Source organism: Galleria mellonella, unplaced genomic scaffold (genome assembly GCF_026898425.1).
Source record: "Galleria mellonella isolate WM207_F2 unplaced genomic scaffold, CSIRO_AGI_GalMel_v1 utg56, whole genome shotgun sequence".
Lineage (NCBI taxonomy): Eukaryota > Metazoa > Arthropoda > Insecta > Lepidoptera > Pyralidae > Galleria > Galleria mellonella.
The window spans coordinates 3,856,022-3,874,722 of record NW_026442117.1 but is presented as its reverse complement, the minus strand read 5'-3'; positions in this window follow the sequence as shown (position 1 = coordinate 3,874,722).

Genomic DNA, 18,701 nt, shown 5'->3' with positions numbered 1-18,701 from the left:
TAATACAAATTTACCAAAAATATATTTACAAATGTACAATTATGACTTATATATATATGCATGTGTATATGCGATGCCATGATGATGAAAAGTCAATTTTTTAAGTTAGCGCTATATAATGCGGGATCGTTGAACACGGGTCATGATGATTTCCTTATTGCAATGAATCGTTTCGAACCGGATATTGTGGCGATAAACGAGACATGGTTGCCGGCAGGCCAGGAGGCGCGTGCCCCCACGGTGCCAGGGTACCGGCTAAGGAACACGCCGCGTCCGCAGTACATGCGTGGCGGTAGAGGGGGTGGTGTAGCTTTTTATGTTAAGCAAGGCATGCGCGTGCGCTATGTACAGCATCCCAATGGAGGTATTGAGCAGATGTGGCTATCGACAATAGTAAATGGTTATCGTGTTATTGTAGGTACGGCGTATAGACCACAGTGGTTAAACGTAGACTTATTTATTGATGCATTAACCGAATCGGTAACATATTTTTCAAACTATGATCACGTTGTGCTGCTAGGTGATTTTAATATCAATTTACTCGATAGTTCGAATAACAGTGTAATTAAATTCAACCAATTTTTAAGCTGTATGGATCTGAAACAGATAGTTAATGAACCGACACATTTTTCAGTTGGTTCCGATACTTTAATTGATCTTGTATGTACAAATTGTAGAATCCGTGACATTTCTGTCACAAATATTACGCATTTGATAGTCTCAATATTTCATTGTTACTCTCTAAATTGTCATATTATGGGTTTGATCATCACTCGATTAATTGGTTTAAGAGTTATTTAGGAGAGCGATTTCAGGCGGTTAAATTGCTGAAGGATGATGGTACTTGTATGATATCTTCCCCCAGGTTGGTGAAGCGTGGAGTTCCTCAAGGATCTATACTGGGCCCACTTCTATTTATTATATACAGTGCCGACCTCCCTAATGTTATTAAGAACTGTAACTATCATTGTTATGCGGACGATGTACAACTGTATATATCTAGAAATCAAATTGGGATATCTAATGCCGTTCAGAAAATGAATGAAGATTTAGATCGCATCGCTGCATGGTCTAATAATAATGCTCTTGTTCTTAATCCTTTAAAATCAAAATATATGGTAATTGGCTCGAAAAATCAAATTGAGAAGGCATCGAACAATAATCTAGTTGTAAAGATCGGTGATACAAATATTGAACATGTTTGCGAGGCAAAGAACCTTGGTGTGCTTTTTGACAGTAATTTGCGTTTTGAAAACCATGTGTTGGGTTTGGTCCGGAATTGCTTTTATCGACTTAAAATATTATACAAGATACGAAATTTGTTGTCAGAAAGATCACGAATTACACTCTGTGAATCTCTTGTGTTATCCAGATTAAATTATGGTGATCTGGTCTACGGGCCTCGTCTCCTTTCTTCATCTCGTCGAATGATACAGAGGATTCAGAATGCGTGCTGTCGCTTTTGCTTTGTTGTTTCACCTCGTAGTCACATTACACCATATTTGAATGAAGCATCTATGTTGAACATGGACTCACGTAGACGATTGCACCTTGCTGTACTTATGTTTGATCTTCTGAAATTTAAATCCCCTGAATATCTATATAAAAAACTCAAATTTCCGACTTTCAACAATTATTATGGATGTAATGTGTCTCGATCAACGCGGCCCCCGTTGGCGGTTCATAACCATAGGACAGTCGCTTTTACCGGATGTTTTCGCCACCAGGCGACTAAATGCTGGAATAACATACCCCCTCCAATGAGACTAGCTGCATCCAAATCAATTTTTAAAAAATTGATAAAGCAACATTTATTAAATAAGCAAAAATTTGGATTAGTCGCCTGGTAGCGACTGCTTTTAACATAATTACTGTGGCGAATTATTATTTATATATGTTAAATATTATGTTTAATTAATTAATGAAATATATTATATTATTTATGCATCATCTATATAAGTATGTATCTATATAATATAATTTTACCTTTTGCTATTAAATTGGTTACACAGGTTACACTCTGGGTTTGTTGCACGCGTTCGTGTAGCCTTGCTTCAGGTTGCAGCTGAAAATCAGTGCTTTGCTTTTAAGCAAAAGTATCACTGAGCTGTAGCCTTTTTGGGTCACTGCGACACACTTGGTGAAAACATATCTCCAATATTAATTTTATGTTTTATATGTTGTTTTATATTTGAAAAATGTAAATAATCAAATTGTATCATTTTATTCATTAATTTACGTGTGTTAAATGGCTCAAATAAAGTGTTTATCTATCTATCTATCTATCTTATTATTTATATATTTTTAATTTAGTATATACTATGTATGGTTATTTATATATGTATTGTATGTGATTTATGTGTGTATATTTTTGTAAGTATATTATTCTATATGTTTGTATGTTTATTTATCATAAATTGTTATTAAAATATTTATTTAATTTACTTTAAATCTGTGCACCGCCATTTGCTCTCTCTGTTCGGCGCGGCGGTTGACTGGTAGAGAATGCCATCAGGCATTAAGTCCGCCCTGTAGACATTTTTCAATGTTGCACACATTGAAAAGTATAAATAAACAAATAAAACAACATTTTTTATTCTTCGAATTTCTTTTTTATTGTCGCTTTGTATATGAAAAGCCTTAAGCCACGAGATGTTGATATAATATGCGGAACGATGTCCGCAAACCCTTGTATTAGGTAATGGATTCCTATCGGTCGACAATATGGCTACTACAAGAATACGTGCCATGGGTTTAATCCCTTATGTTTGGTAAATGGTACCCTTGGTAATATGGAAACGGATTATTTTTTCAAATATTAGTTAGTTGGCGGCTTTTCTCGACTGAATTACAAATACCTCTCTTTCCCTCTCTCTCATACTCTGTATTTGTATGTGTTTTTCTGTTTTTTTTTTTATACAACTTAGAATGGCAAACAAGCTGATGGTCCACCTAATGGAAATGCATGCAAACACAACTGCTTCACGGTTGAAACACAAACGGGACAGAGGTACCCAAGCAATCGACTTTGGTACAAAGTCTCCCTCTGGATATAGGATTTAGTATATAGGATTTGTTTCATGTGTGATGGAAATTCATTCAAATGTGTTCTATTTAAATGTAATAAAATTAATAAACCTGTTTACAAACTTTTACGTTTATAACATTTGTGTTATTAATAGTTAGAATGTTACGTTCACTCCAACAATATTGTTTGCCTCATTAGTGAATTTGACCGTGACCATTTTTTTAATAAATATAATAAAACTCTTTCTCTTTTACTCAATGTCCTCTACCCAAAGATTGTTTAGAAGAGATTGCTTAGCAATAATGCCGCCTTTTATATTACTTATCATTAATATAATATTTTCTGTATTTATTATTTTTTTAATTGGTGCAATAAAGTGTAAAATAAATAAATAAATAATATAAAAAAAAAAAATGATTAGTGAACGTTGATCTTAATTTAATCTTTGCGTACTTACATTTAAAAGCTGAATGGAAAAAGTTTTGTGGACAGCCAAAGGGCATGAGACGAGAGCGTGAGGACACTCTCACAGATATATTTATATTTTTCGTGTTAAATTACGTTAAAAAAAGTTTTGCAATTTATTTAAATTATATGGTGAGTTTGCAGAAGGCCTATATAGGAAGGTCACAGACGAAAAAGAAATATGATATAAAATATGATGGTGACTTTCTCCTGTCTGGTTCTCAAGGTTGACGGCAAGAAATCCCTTTAAGGGATAAGTACACAAACACTTTCGTTATAACCTAATGTATATAGTTACATACATATGTTAGTAGTAGTTTATAGTTATAGTTTTTTTTTTCCTGTCACAATGTTAGTTACTTCCCTGAAAGAGCTTAACCGATTTTGATAAAAGTTATTAGTCTGAGAATCGATTGTTAATAATAATAATTTTATTTTCAATGATTTTGGGTATAAAACATATGATCTTATAAATTAAGAGTACTTTACAAAATCTACTTAGATCAAGCGTGCAAATGTTGGAAACAAAAATTACAATAAAATTTATTTTACAAAATTTTGTATCATTTAAACATTACGAAATTATATAATAATAACATAACATTAATTAAAATATTAAAGAATGTAGTACAATTTAATTTATTCAGTCGATTACTTTAAATAGTAAAAACAAATAACAATTAGATATCAGATGTTCAACAATAAAAATGAGATGTACTTACAAAAATAAAGAAGTCAATAAATAAGATATGTATTAATTGTAACGATAAAACGTATTGCTTTTAAGTGATAAGGATAGCCCACCCCAAAGTGATAAGGATAGCCCACCCCAAAGTGATAAGGAAAGCTCACCCCAAAAAAAATTTCTCTAGAAATAAAATATATAGCAAAACAACGTTTGCCAGGTCAACTAGTATCTATATAATGATTTGGTGAAAATAACAGGATACAATCGAACTTCGATTGCTCAATATGGAAAGAAAGAATATGGAGGCCTATATAAAAAAAATAGTTGATGAAGATTATGATGATGATGATAAGCATAATCCGTTACAGAACTATTATTATTTACCGGATTCTTTAGATAAATAGGAAACAAATCAATTGGTAGAGACGTATTGTTACCGAATCTATGAAGAAAACAAAAGACAACTATTTCGTGAGAGAGGGGCAAGAGGGAGACTTTGTACAAAAGTCGTTTGCTTGGGTATCTCTGTCCCATTCGTAATTCAACCGTAAAGCAGTTGTGTTTGCATGGCTGTGTTTCGGTTTGAAGGGTGGGATATGGCGTGAATTTACATGGTACATAGGAATAACACCTGAGTCGTCAGGAATGGCAACGCATGGGGAGTATCATGGGCGAAACAATATACTCTGTTATGTCCACGATATTGTTCATGTTTATCGGCGACGGTTATCACTTTTCATCAGGTGGGCCATCAGCTTGTTTGCCATTCTAAGTTGTATAAAAAAAAATACCAAAAAGTTTAAGTAGTATACAAAATTTCGTAAATAGTCACAAATCAATCGGCCTCGGTATACTTTTCGACCATATTCAAAAGGAAGAAGGTTCTAAATTCGCTTGTAATTTTTTTTTCTATTTGTTACCTTACAACTCCGTCAGTTATAAACTGGGGGCCTATCATGAAATGAAATTCCGAAGTTTCGGACTCAATTTCGTGTTTTTGTTCATACCTAAATCGGCCCAGTAAATGGAGCTTAACATTTCGTTCGTCATAAGTCCTACCATAAAAGTCCAAAGGAATAATATTTTAATATTTTTAATGTTTTTAAACGGTAAGTATTATGTAATTTTAACATCAAATTTGTATTTTGTTCGGCTCCGAAATTTCGGAAAACATTTCATGGTAGGCCCTCAGATTTAGAAAATTCTTTTTTATCTAAAAAAGTTATAGATTGTTGCATAGAATTCATTCTTAAATAGATTAATTTTTAATATAACTGATTTTGCCATAACTGAAATCTCTTTTTTTTTTACAAATTCTCTTTTTAAAGGTTCCGTATTTATAAATCAATTTTAAAGGCACGTTCACTATTTAATAAACATAATTAGAGTCTAACTCAAGAGTTTACTTATCACTTGAAAGTTAAAAATAACATTCGACATAAGCGCGCCATGTTTCCTGAGTGCAGCGGTAGGATAATTCGAGATAACGTTATCACATGGCATTATGGCGGGAAACCGGGAAATGTATTTTTTTACATGTAACGTTCCACTGCTGAGCAAAGACCGGAGGTCTATTCTTCTATATTTTGGTAATAGGACTAATGAAAATGTAAATAAATGGATAATTGGCTCAATCATAAGACAGTCTACTGATTTTGAACAGTAGTTATATCCATTTCCGTATAAGTATTTCCGAACCGATACTACATCATAACCTTTAAGGAAAGAGCATATTCCATTTTAAAAGGCCGGCAGCACACCTGCGAAGTATCTGGTGTTGCGAGTGATCATGGGCGGCGGTGGTCGCTTACCATCAGGTGAGCCGCATGCTCGTTTGTCTCCTGTGTTGTAAAAAAAAAAAGATTGACACATAAATGTTTCAATTTTATTACTAATTTAATTTAGAGAGTGTAATAATTTTAACTTAAAATTCGGTTATATTTTTATTGAAATAGACTATATATAACATACCATCTGCAATTATATATATATATGAAAACTTTAAAAACCCACAAGGTTTCTAGCGATAAAAAAAAACGTTTACAATAATCATAATAAATATAATTTAAGATCGTATTCTACAAAAAAAAAAAAAAAAAAAAAAAACTACTTTCAATTGTGGCAAAATCAGTTATTTGATTTCAAAACTAAACATGCTGAACAGATTACGATAAAATTTCTATGATACTGATTAGTATATCTTCACTACATAGTATAAAACAAAGTCGCTGTCACTGTCTGTCCGTCCCTATGTATGCTTAAATCTATAAAACTACACAACGGATTTTGAAGCGGTGTTTTTTAATAGAGTGATTCAAGAGAAAGGTTTATATGTATACATGCATAATATTGTAGAGGAACACTGATAATTTTAAAGGTTTCTAATGTAGTGTTGTCGGCGCTATTTAGTAGCATTGCACCCGTGCGAAGCCGGGGCGGGTCGCTAGTTTGAAATAAAAAAAGAATTTTCCCAATCAGTTTATAACTGACAGAATTATGGGATAAAAAACTAACAAAATAAACTGAACCGAGAATCTACTTTATTTTGAATTCGATTAAAAAAAAAATAAAGTAGGATTTTTTTTTTACTAAAATATCTCTAGTTAGCTAATTATTTGGTCATAGCAACATAAATATTCGGTAATTGTTCCGATATATTACAACAAGCAACATTGCTTGCTTGCTAATATTATGTTCATATTACTTCCAATTACCAAGAACTACTTATCATTGTATAGAACTAGAATTCAATAGAATACTGTCCATTGTTTACGGAATTCAGACTCTAAGATTATTAATACAATAGTATTTCTTGTCAATAGCAAATAGTATAGATACATTTATCATTCTGAATTTACTGATATTGAAATAGTAATGTAATAAACGAGAGATGGGCAGCATCGTCTCTTTTTAAACGTCACTAAAGCCTAACAGCAATTGCCAACTTGCATGCCAAGCGTGACAAATACTGGTAAAACCTAAACTTACTTACCAGAGAGAGACTTTGTACAAAAGTCGTTTGCTTAGGCACCTCTATCCCAATTGTGTTTCAACTGTAAAGCAGTTATGTTTTTTTTTGATGGGTGAAAATGGTGTGGTAACCCCGCCTGCGCTAACGGGATACGCTAGCGGAGCACCAGTGAAGAGTGGTAGATGAGAATGAAAACAGGCCAGTTAGCCCATCATGATGAATTCATCAGGAATTAACCATGATAGTTTCCAGGGAGAACCGCGAGGAGGTAGACCTGGTTGGGTATATTGCTAGCAATGGGATTCTCAGTCTCCATTACTCTCAATCTCTTTCCCCCCAAGCAGTTAAGTTTCAGTTTGAAGGGTGGGATAAGACAGTGAATTTACAGGGTACAGAGAAATGACACCTAGGTTCTCAATGGCAACGCATGGGGGTATCATGGGCGAAATAGTATAATCTGTTATGTCCATGGTACTGCTCATGTCTATAAGCGACAGTTACCATTTTCCATCAGGTGGCCTCTCAGCTTGTTTGCCATTTTAAGTTGCATATAAAAAAAAAATATCTTATTTATTTGTAAAGTTGATAATGATATAGATTATAAATAAGTTGATGTACAAATGTTAATGAACTTATTGTACAAAAGCATATTTTACGAATTAAAAGTGACCGTCAATCCGCACTGAAGCCAATCATTACAATCCCATTAGAGATTTTCTCAATAATTTACAAACGTAATGAATTAGAAATGTTTCAAGTCAAATTACAAGAATTATTCACGGTTAATCAAAGTTTAAACGCTCTGAAAGCGGTGATTAATGTTTTAATTATTATTTTTTAATAATGATACTTATTTAATTTGTTAAGATTGTTTTATTTAACAAGATTTATATACAGACTTAGTTGTGTAATCCCCGCCTAGAATATACCCATCTCTTTACTGTTGGTGTCGTAAGAGGCGACTACGGAAACTTAATGGTCAAAGGAATGGGCAACAGCGTCTCTTTTAAAAGAACACCAAAGCCTAACTGCGGTTTTCAATCCGACTGCCAAGTGTGGCAACTACCGGCAAAACTCCCCAAGGGGAGGTTTATGTTCAGCAGTGGACAGTTAGTACACAGATTTAGTCTGAAATCCTTTTGTCGTGAGTAGATGCAACGATGTGCACTATAAGGGGTATCAGATTCTTTTTTATTTATTTTTAAAATAATACGTAATGTCTTTTGATACACTTGTATTGAGTACAGTGTTAACTATAAACACATAAAGGTAGGCAGGCACGTATACACCTTAGGCGAATTCTTAAAATAAAAACCTTTTCCCATCCACGTGCTTCCTTCGTCCAACAATCCCGATTTTCCCAAATGAGGCGTAAACAGAAGCTCCGTTGGCCGTCAAGGTAATGACCGCAAATTGCGGTGAGCTGGAGGTTAAAAAACTGGTTTGTATGAAACATCCTAATTTTTTATTAAAAATTACTATGATAGCAAACAATCATACGGCTCGTCTGAGAGTAAATAGTCTTTTAATAGATAATGGAGTGGTAACCATGCCTGCGCTGACGGTACCAACAAGGGATGATAGATTAGAACGAAAATCCAGGTCAATCAGCCCATCGTGATGAATATTTGGAATTCAGCGTGATGGTTTTTAGGGGGGGGGGGGCATGTGAAGACTGGTACCTTTTGAAGAACCCCATTCTTCATATATATATATATATATATATATATATATATATATATATATATATATATATATATATATATATATATATTTAGTAAACAGAATTTGGTTTTACTTGTTTATTATGTTGATTTTTATCCATTAAAAAATATAATGAATGAGTCTTATCGGCTAAAACTACTTTCTCGTTGCAACCATAGCAACTGGTATTTAATTTTAAAACACCACTTCATCTATAATGATTCAAATTAGCGAAGCGTTTCAAGGAATAAACTCCAATTAAATAGCTTTAGCAATTTCTCAATGATTTCTCAATTTGCAGACTTTTAAAATATTTTTTTGTTACTTACCCCTTTCAAGAAGTTTACTCTGTAGCGAGAGTTTAATGAGAAATATTTGTTCTTAATTCAAATTAGTCGACAAAACATTATTTGTATTTATTTGTACGACAAAAATCCGATATTTTTTATACCAGATTATACTCAAAATATAAGTAGGTGCTTAAAGCATTTAACATTATTACAAGTTAAGAGATTCTAAGATTATTTATGTACATTTACCACAATGAAACGATCTTCAGATTAGTCAAATTTCCGCGAGGCGAGTAAGATTTGCATTTTTCGTATTATCAGATTAAAGTCAGCGAGCAAGTTGTAATTTGATGGAATTTATTTCACAAATGTATGGGGCCTTGGACATAGATTTGTACAAAAGTCATCTGTTTGGATACCTCTGTCCCATTCGTGTTTCTGTCGCAAAGTAGTCCTGTTTATATATGTATTTGACTAAATTATTTAATGTAAAATTTTTTTTGAAGGGAGAAATTGAGAGACATTATAATAAATAAATAAAAAATATACCCTTTCCCTGTAAAGAGAAAGTATGGAAAAATCCAAAGACTACACTCGCAAATCTAAACAACTTCCCCAAAGGAAAATGAGTAGATGTTTGGGGTTTTCATTGAAAACGCGAGATCACACGATTGATTTAGTTGATTGAAAATTAGTTTCAAAGTTTCATTTAGACAGATTTAATTTGTTTTATATATTTATATAAGTATTTTGATTATATCAAAACTGTCACAACAATACGTATTGATTGATATTAATTGAAAAAGGTAAATCAAATACCTTTATTAGTCCTCTACCACGAGTTTTGTCTCACTTAGGAAGTAATATAATGCTGTCATTTACAGATGTCAATTCATCAAAGGGAGATCCTAGAATTGTACAAAAGTTGTTAGCGTTCAAGCCCTTATTTCCGTTCGTATTTCTGCTTTAAAGCAGTCATGTTTGCATTGTTATATTTCAGTTTAAAGTATGGGATATGCCAATAAAACTACAAGGCACAGAGGTATAACTCTGTAGTCCTCAGGAATGGCAACGCATGAAAGCAAATTATCTAAAACAAAATAAAAATACTATAAAAATAATGCATTAGTTAGGTATATAGTTAGATAAAATATTTAAAATATTCGGAGGTTTGTATCAATATTCAAAGTCAGTTACTGGTGCACAAAAAACTGTGACCATTTTAGGTCCGATAAACAGACATCTTTACCGACATTATTTCTTGTTATAAGGTCGGTAAAGATGTCTTCTTGTTCTATTCTTCTTCTTGTTCTATTACATCAGACTTTATTTCTTGTTGTTGTAACTAAAATAGAAAGTATTATTATTGATATACATTATTATTAATAAAATTATAGTTAATTAAATTAGGTAAAATAATGTAATAAATTGTTTATGCCTTATGATGGTAAAATATAGCGCTGTTCATAACACTCAACAATACCAAAATAAATATAGTATGTTTTATGCAAATAAATGATTGTGGTTTATCTTTAGCTGTACGGTTATTATCTTTGCATATTCTATAGTTTTCTTTCAGCATCTCAAAGGTTGACTGTAAGAAATTCCTCCATGAGATAAGTTCGCCGTTGTATATTAAATCTTTTAACGTTTCCAATGAAAATTATGTACAATAAAGATTTTACAATACAATACAATAAATGATTGATTGACTCTTTTTAAACAACTTCAATTCTAATAAGATAAAAAAGATATTATATCATTCGTTTCCGTTTCATTTGGAAAATATATTAATCGAATAAATATATCGAGTGATATCATTCGAATTAATTTGAATGACATCACTTGATAAAGTAATACAATCTACTTGCAACGGTAAACTCGACAGCAATCAGGACAAATAAATTCTTGATTTCAAACAGTAACAAATAAAACTTGGTAGCAGCGGCAATACATTAATCTAAAGGCAAAAGTAAACATGGATCAATTATCGGCGGAGGTACAATGATCGCTGTTTACATAGTCCGACTGGTTATTCATTGTATTGGTGTAAATCAACTTCATAAAGTCAACTTTATTTATATTTGCTCATTAGTGGATTTCGTCTGAATAATGTGCTTCGTTTCGAAGTAACGATTTGCTTGTCTGACTATAGCGAAGGCTATTTGAACAATCCCATTGCTTTCATTCCAATTACATTTGGGATAGGCCCTGTAATTTTTTATTGTTTACTCAATTAAAATAATTGCAGGATAGCTTTTTCTTTTTTGTGTTTAGATTTATTGATAAATATGTATTTTTTATTTATTTATTGATTTAATAATATGGAAGATAAGATATATGTGTGGCGTGAAGATTGGTCGCGTGAAGGTGGGTCACGATTAGTAGTATCCAGCTCTAAATGAGCAGGCTTCACGTGGTCAAGACTCATAGTGACGTTCTTACCGGTAATACAGAGACTTGCAGTTTTGTTGTTCTGGGCCACAATGCGATATGCTCCGGAATATGGTGGTTGAAGAGATCGTCTGAAGCTATCATCTCTATCATCTATTTATTATTAATCCTTAATATGATATGCATAAAAAAGAAGTGAGTTTGGAACAGATAGTTGACAGGAATTTGTGAAAGAAGGAGACATACTGCGTCGACGCCAAAGAAATGAAAAAAGGCTAAAGAATGATTATGATCTCTGTAATAATATTTAATCGAAGTTAATTGAATTGTTCGGCTATCTATCGTAATGACAAATTTATTACGAGGTCCCCAGGAACTGAGTGCAAGAAGCCTCTATCCATACTTATAAATAGAGAATTCTGGCACTCAGTCCTACCTATACCTATGTATATTTTATCTTTATCAACATTTATCTCTTCACTGCTGGTCGGCATTCCACATTGTCTATTTACAGTACTTTTATACTGATATATACAACGTTCTAATTGTATGACCGTAGCTTTGCTCTCTTGACTTAATATATAAAATATTCTATATGTTAATTCAAACATTTGCATGGCTGTGTTTCGGTTTGAAGGGTGGGATACGGCGTGAATTTACTGGGTACAGCGGAATAACACCTGAGTCCTCAGGAATGGCAACGCATGGGGGGTTATCATGGGCGAAACAGTATACTCTGTTATGTCCGTGGTACTGCTCATGTCTATAGGCGACCGTTACCACTTTCCATCAGGTGTGCCGTCAGCTTGTTTGCCATTATAAGTTGTATAAAAAAAACATCATCCCTTCCCATCAGGTGGGACTGTGATCAATCGCGGGATCCTTTCAATAGTATAAAAATGCATCTTAGTAAACTTTCGCATTTATAATATCGGTAGCATCGCATTCATTTATATATATATTTATATATTCAATATTTTAATAAAAACAGTATTACAAAAAAGAAAAAAAAAATGTTATAAATATCCTCATTCGAGTGTATTTGATGTCATTGAAAATTCTGCATTTTTAGTTGACTTTAACATTATTTTCGAATCTTCAAAAATGGAAACTTTTGTTTTAAAATACGCTTATTGTATTGAATCATACAGAAAGAAAATAATACGATAACAATTTAAAATTTACACGTGAATAAATTCCAATAAATAACATATTGGCATTTATCCATATGTGAATTTTCCCTATGATTTTCCCCCATACAAAATTCAATTCGCATATTGAAGGTTTTTAATCTGCGTATTTAAACATTATTTTCCTGCGTTTTTTTTCCATGATTGCGTACAGCTATGTACAATTTACATATATTACAGTATTGTGCTGGAAAAATCGTACAGTGAAAATTCCCTTTGTATTAAAAGTATCTTTAACAGGCGGGAAAATGTACCTTATCATTCTGATTACAAAGATGAATTTTGAATGTGAGGTATACTCATTGTGTGTACGATTCGTTGCGCATCCATGATGCATGACGTTTATAAGTACAATGAGTGATCTTACGAATGCCTCAGAATATTCTAGCAGGTACTTAATAGCACAGATAATATAGATATCATCATAATCAAATAAATAATTATCTGTCCACTGCTGGACATAGGCCTCCTGAATAGTTTGTCATAAGAAACGGTCCCGAGTCACCTGCATCCACTGTTTCCATGCAATACATTTAAGGTCGTTACTCTATCTGGTAGGGGTCATCCTACACTGCGTTTGCCTGTACCAGGATGCCACTCACGAACTTTTATTTTCCATCTACTGTTGGTTTTTCGAGCTATGTGACCATTGTGACTCATTGCAACTTCAGCTTGCTTATTCCTTGATACTATAGTACTATAAAAGAAAATATATAATTCCAACTGATCGAAATAAAAGGCTTGTAAAAATGTCATTAGTATCTTGAAAAACAATCAAAACATAAAACAGGTAATTTACTCGTAAAAGAAAAAGTAAAAATAAACTTATGAAAAAAAAACCGGTAATTTTAAAAAAGTTACAATCAAATTAAACAAACAAAGTCACAACTCTTATAATCAGATTTCAAATAATTAAAATTAATTAAAAAGTAATACACTGATATATTGATTAATTTCGTATCAAATGTACATGTGTATGTCTATCCATAATAAGGAATACAGTAACAACGTCATTTCATCAAAATCGAATCGGTAGTGTACACAGATACACGATGGAATATTACATTGCCTGTCTGCCACAGACATTGCAGTTGCCACCGACTTGGGGGAAAGGGATTATTAGTAATGGGTTCTAACAACCCTATTGTTAACAATATATCCCTCCCCTCTCAGATCGACTTACAGAAACCCTTGTAGTTAATTCTTGTCAAATTCTTCACTATGGGCCGGCTGACCTGCCTTTATCCTCATCTATCAACTATCACTGGTGCCCCGCCAACATATCTCTGTTCCATTCGTGTTACTATCATGAAGTAGTTGTGTTTGCATAGCTGTGTTTCGGTTTGAAGGATGGGATATGGCGTGAATTTACAGGGTACAGAGGAATAACACATGAGTCCTTAGGAATGGCAACGCATGGGGGGTATCATGGGCGAAACAGTATACTCTGTTATGTCCATGGTACTGCTCATGTCTATAGGCGAAAGTTACAACTTTCTGTCAGGTGGGCCGTCAGCTTGTTTGCCATTCTAAGTCGTCTATCATTCCATTTCCACCCATTAAAAAAATCCAACACTACGCACAGAAGAATGATTACCATTAAAATAAGTACCTTAATTCTTTTTTTAAGAACTCTCTATCCTATAATTTAAGACTTAACAATAAAGTGTTACAAATAAACAAAACAAACATAACCCTTATCTTTCCGTTGTGTAAAATAGTTAACGAACACCGATGTAATGGATAACGGTCTACTGATAGATCTATTAGCGAGTCGGTTTGGGATTTTAGTTGTTAATTGACGTCGAATTAAGGTATTTTCGCACTTATATTTGTCAATATTTTATGCCTATCCAAATCCACATGCCCATATTAATAATATTTGGTTAAAAATATTTTTAGGATACTTCAGCAAAAAGTTTTGCTAAAAATGCCCTGTTTTCAATTTTTTTTTTGAGTGGTAATGGAATAGTAACTCCGTCTGCGTTATTGGTATATGCTGGCGCGGAGACTAGTGAGGCATGATAGATTTTTTTTATACAACATAGAATGGTATACAAGCTGACGGCCCACCTGATGGAAAGTGGTAACTGTCGCCTATAGACATGAGCAGTACCATGGAATGAAATCAAATAATTGGGCCATCAAGGCTCATTGTGATGAAATTACTAGGAATTGACCACGACATTTTCTAGGAGGAACCACGTGGATGTCGACCTGACAAGATTACTAGTATCTATTACTAACAATCTCCTTCCATCCAATTTTTAAGATAGCCTCAACAAATAGTAAATTTTGGCGTGAATTTACAGGGTACAGAGGAATAACACCTGCGTCCTCAGGAATGGCAACGCATGGGGGGTATCATAGGCGAAACAGTATACTCTGTTATGTCCATGGTACTTGTCATGTCTATAGGCGACGGTTATCACTTTCCATCAGGTGGGCTGTCAGCTTGTTTGCTATTCTAAATCGTATAAAAAAAAGTAGTAAATTATAAGCCTCTAAAACTAAAATAAATATTTATTATGTAAAGATAAATTAATTAACTCACTGTCGTTTCCAACAAATGTTTCGACTTCATACGAAAATCTTCTTTAGAGGGCACTTGACGCTTTGCGTCACAGCGTCTCGCCTCGCACGAGACGCATTGAATAAAAATGAGCTTAAGTTTTAAATATATTTATAATATTCCGCAATCACGGAACATTTTCTCTACCACGCAACAGGACATTCCATGCTGATCAGCCACTATTCACAAGAGTGCTACGTCTGCTCGACGAGGTAGTAGCGAGTTCAGAACTGGACTTTTTTCACAGTACTGCCACAGAGTTTTCAGAGCGGTAACAAATTATGCGGAGTTGCATTTTGAATATTTAGTTTTTTTTTTTAAATATTCTTATATTATTTATTGTTATCATTATTATTTCTATTATTATTATAATAATATTCTATTTTTGATTTTTAGTGAGTGCATTGATAAATCGGTAAAGTTCACCAAAAATATATATATATATATTATAAATATATAAATAAATATTCATTATATTGAATCTTATGGTCCCGTGTGGTTCCGGCATATAAATAGGCTACACTTTCCTTTCCTGTGGATGTCGTAAGAGGCGACTAAGTTAGGGCGAGGGCTGGGCAGCTGTGTCCCTCTTAATTATCTCCAAAACCCAACTGCGGTTGCTAATCCACCTGCCAAGCATGGTAACTACTGCCAACCCCCTCCCCCCCTAGATTGAGGTTTATGTCCAGCAGTGGACGGTTAAAAAATGCTATGATGATAATGATAATATTGAACCTTAGGTATTGTCTGCTCTGTATGTAATAGTTAGTGCAAACTTTATTGTTTACTAAGTACTCATTATGGGGGGGAAGGGATTGTTAGTAATCCGGGCTACCAGTCCCATTGCTAATAATATACCCTGTTAGGTCGACCGTGGTTCCCCCTGGAAACCATCGTGCTGGATTCTATATGTATTCATCATGATGGGCTAACTGACCTGTTTTTTCATTATGCACCTATCATCCCTCACTGGTGCCCCGCCAGCGTATACCGTTAGCGCCGACGGGGTTACCATTCCATTATCATCCATTAAAAAAAAAAACTACTAATTTTGTAATATTTTATGGTAATTTTGAAATATAATAAAGAAAAAATAATATTTTTCCATTTTTCCAGTAATCGAAAACTTTTATTGATAAAACAGACAATAAAAAAAAGATACAATGCGTTTTTCTATTAATAAAAAAAAAACTCACTTTTTTATTACGCAAATTTAGTAATGACATAAACACTTTCGTGTCGTCATCGACAAATTAGTCGTAATGAAATAATGGATTTCATTTGTACGTAAACAAATATTCGGGTTAGGCGATAAATGGTTAAATTCATATGACAAACAAACATACTAGTAATTACGACTGTCTAATGGACGGAGGTGTCAAGTTTTGGTCAAGTGTGTACCGAAATAATATGATGTGGTTACACTTATATCTAAACTTTTGCTAGTATTAAAAATAGAAATATTATTAAAATAAGATAATTATATTCCAGAGGGAGATTTTGTACAAAAGTCGATTGCTTGGGTACCTCTGTCCCATTTGTGTTTCTACCGTGAAGCAGTTGTGTTTGCATGGCTGTGTTTCAGTTTGAAGGGTGGGATATGGCGTGAATTTACTGGGTACAGTGGAATAACACCTGAGTCCTCAGGAATGGCAACGCATGGGGGGTATCGTGGGCGAAACAGTGTACTCTGTTATGTCCATGGTATTGCTCACGTCTATAGGCGACGGTTACCACTTTCCATCAGGTGGGTCGTCAGCTTGTTTACTATTCTAAGTTGTATAAAAAAAACTATGGTGAGATTAAAAAATTTTGAAGCGAGCTGGATTTGAAGCCACACATCATTATCATCATCACCTCAGGCGTTAACTGTCCACTGTTGTGAACATAGGCCTTCCTCTATTAGGGGGTTTGCCTGTAGTTGCCACACTTGGCAGCCGGATTGGCAACCGCAATTAGGCTTTGGTGATGTGTTAAGAGGGAAGCTGCTGCCAATCCCTCGACAATTAATTTTAACATATTATCTCTGTAGTTTTTATTAATTAAAAATTCTTTTAAATTATATAAGAAGATTAAATATATAAAGTACAGTGGCCTGACCTTCGTAACACAGAATTTTTCTAGCATGGAGGCCAGATACACTTACTGAGAATTAATAAGTAATGTAAATATGTGTCTTGTTAACGCATCTGTATATTTTGTTGAATAAATTATTATTAACTCCCTTAGTCGCCTCTTACGACACCCACAGGAAAAGAAGATGTGGCCTATTCCATGCTGGGACCACACCTGCACATATGTCACATATATTTACTATTATTTCAGTTGTAGAGATCGCACAAATGAATTTAAACAGGTGCATGTTTATGTACCAACCCGCCTGCCAAGCGTGGCAATTATTGACAAAAGCCCCCCAATAGGAGGAAGCCTACATTTTTTTTTATGGGTGATAATGAAATAGTAAACCCCACCTGCGCTATTGGTATACACCGGCAGGGCACCAGTCAAGGATGATAGATGAGGATGGAATAGGTCAGTTAGCTCATCGTGACGTATTCAACAAGAATTGTTCATGATGGTTTCCAGGGGGAACCGCGTGGAGCTCCACCTTGTAAGGTATATTGTCAGCAATGGGGCCTCTAGTCCCATTACTGATAATCCCTTTCCCCTCGGGGACGCCTATGTTCAACAATGGACAGTTAACGGCTGATATTATGATTATGATGTTTAAATACTAATTTTTGGACTCAAATTAGACTCAATACGGAGGGCAGGGATTGTTAGTAATGGGGTTTGATAGTCCTATTGTTAGCAACATACCCTGTCAGGTTGAAGAGGTCGTGGTTTCCCCTGAAAACCATTATTTATTTATTTTAAAAGCTACATCAACAATGTAAATACATACATTGATTTTAATTGATATAAAGGGCTTGCATCTTGTATTTACACCAATTACAGATGTACGCAACATTTTCTTAAGTCTTCGATAGTTAATTCTTGTCGAGTACATAATGATAGCCTTATAGGTTAATTTTTATTCTCACCTTTATTAATTACTGGCACCCAGCCAGCGTACACTGATAACGAAGACAGAGTTACCTTAAAAAAAATATTTTCATTTATAAAGAAAATATGTTCACTAGAATTTATTTAACTCAAGGCAAACATATTAATATTTTTATAATAATCTACTCAGTTATTAGAAAATAACTTGATCAAAATTTTATAATCATATATTTAAACGATATAGCCCGAAGAATAAACAAGCTGAAGTGGGAATGGGCTGATCACATAGCTCGAAGAACTGACAACCAATGGGAAAGAAAAGTTCTTGAGTGGCGACACCGTACGAGCAAATGCAATGTAAGACGACTTCTCACTAAATGAAGTAATGACCTC